Raw genomic sequence first — 2,209 nt, 5'->3', positions numbered from 1 at the left:
TAGAGTTGGCTTTCTGTTCTTGTGGCTGTCTTCTTTTTGGTTTGTTGAAGGATTGCTTTGTTGTTTTTTCTAGGGTTTGGTTTCCATCTTTGTATTGTTTCTTTGGGTTTTGTTTGTTTGTTTGTTTGTTTTGGTTTTTTTTTTTTTTCTGTTATTATCCTTTGAAGGGCTGGATTCCTGGAAAGATAATGTGTGAATTTGGTTTTGTCATGGAATACTTTGGTTTCTCCATCTACAGTAATTGAAAGTTTGGCTGGGTATAGTAGCCTGGGCTGGCATTTGTGTTCTCTTAGTGTCTGTATAACATATGTCCAGAATCTTCTGGCTTTCATAGTCTCTGGTAAAAAATCTGGTGTAATTCTGATAGAAAAAATATGGAACGCTTCACGAATTTGCATGTCATCCTTGCGCAGGGGCCATGCTAATCTTCTCTGTATCTTTCCAATTTTAGTGTATGTGCTGCTGAAACAAGCACGAGTACTATTATTTTCTTCACAGCTAAGTAATATTCCATTGTGCAGTGTACCACATTTTCATGGACAGGTAGGCTGTCTCCTCTTCTTTCTCATATGAATAAGCTTTCAGTGAATAGGAATTAGAAAGTGTCTATATAGTAGGATATAGACTCCTTTTTTTTGGATATGGTATACCCAAAATGGTATACCTGGATCTTGAGGTCCAAAATTCCCAGGGTCCCAGTGCAAAATCACGCTGGTTTACAAAAGGGATGAACTGCTTTTCATTTCCAAAATAGTAGATAAGGATTCTTATTGCTCTCCATATTCCCTAGCATGTGGGGTCATTTCATTTATTGATCTTGGCCATAGTGATTAGTTGAAGATTAAATCTCATGTGATTTGAATATGCATGTTCCTGATTACTAAGAGTTTTGAACTTTTCTTTTAGTGAAACAAATATTTGAATGGTCAATTAAGGGTCATTAGAGGAAGGGATTTATATGTGAAAACCAAAGGTATAAGTAGGGGAATGATATTGTGTGTGTGTGTGTGTGTGTGTGTGCAGTTTTGTTCTTTAATCATCATAAGACAGGCCAACCACCTGATGAATACAATTTTGTTAATTTAAGAAACATCTAGTTCATATGTCAGGGATAAAAAACTATGAAGCTCTTAGAATCATGGGCAGATTTTTGATAGGGAAAAATAAATGTGGTCAGGAAATCTACAGAAATGTAAATTGCAATTAAACTTGTTCACATGCATTCTCAGGGCAAAAACATTTTTTGTCCCCTATATCTCAGAGAGATTTCATTCTTAGCCCTAAATCCACAAGCTAAGTGATGCCTGAAAGAATGATTACCTCTGTGCTCACAGTGCCATGTAGCTTTTGACAAAACAGGAAGATTGATGGAAACCCTACAAAAAGTTCTTAGGAGAATGCAGAGGGATAAGGTATATGAAGTGACTGTGTCATTTTAAAAGGATGTAAACAGTCATCTCAAAGCCAAATACTATCCCTGGTTTCTACATAGGCCCTCGAAGGTATGTTTACCTTCAGAAAAATAGGAAGAATAATATAGATACCTGTTAGCTGTCACATCACACTATATAAAAATTAAGGCAATAGTTAAAGACCTCAGCACAGTAGCTGTATATAAAATTAACTCAAACAAATCAGTGGCCTTTCTCTACAAAAAGGACAAACAAAATGAGAAAGAAATTAGGGAAACAACACCCTTCACAATAGTCACAAATAATATAAAATACCTTGGTGTGACTCTAACTAAGGAATTGAAAGATCTGTATGACAAGAACTTCAAGTCTCTGAAGAAAGAAATTGAAGAAGAACTCAGAAGATGGAAAGATCTTCCATGCTCATGGATTGGCAGGACTAATATAGTAAAAATGGCTATCCTGCCAAAAGCAATCTACAGATTCAATGCAGTCCCCATCAAAATTCCAACTCAATTCTTCAGTGAGTTAGAAAGGGCAATTTGCAAATTCATCTGGAATAACAAAATACCTAGGATAGCAAAAACTATTCTCAACAATAAAAGAACCTCTAGGGGAATCACCATGACTGACCTCAAGCTGTACTACAGAGCAATTGTGATAAAAACTGCATGGTACTGGTACAGCAACAGACATGTAGATCAATGGAATAGAATTGAAGACCCAGAAATGAACCCACACACCTATGGTCACTTGATCTTTGACAAGGGAGCTAAAACCATCCAGGTAAAAAAAGA

General features: G+C 36.2%; 1 non-coding gene across 1 annotated transcript; it reads right to left on the bottom strand.

Annotated features, from left to right (window-relative positions):
- Positions 1 to 368: 368 nt before the first annotated feature.
- LOC115031690 lies at positions 369 to 475 on the bottom strand. Its single transcript, XR_003837349.1, has one exon. It is a non-coding gene; the product is annotated as a U6 spliceosomal RNA (small nuclear RNA).
- Between the last annotated feature and the right edge of the window lie 1,734 nt (positions 476 to 2,209).

This window comes from Mus caroli, chromosome 7, assembly GCF_900094665.2.
Source record: "Mus caroli chromosome 7, CAROLI_EIJ_v1.1, whole genome shotgun sequence".
Taxonomy (NCBI): domain Eukaryota; kingdom Metazoa; phylum Chordata; class Mammalia; order Rodentia; family Muridae; genus Mus; species Mus caroli.
The sequence above is the reverse complement of the archived record's forward strand: the minus strand, read 5'-3'. Positions and strand labels throughout refer to the sequence as shown.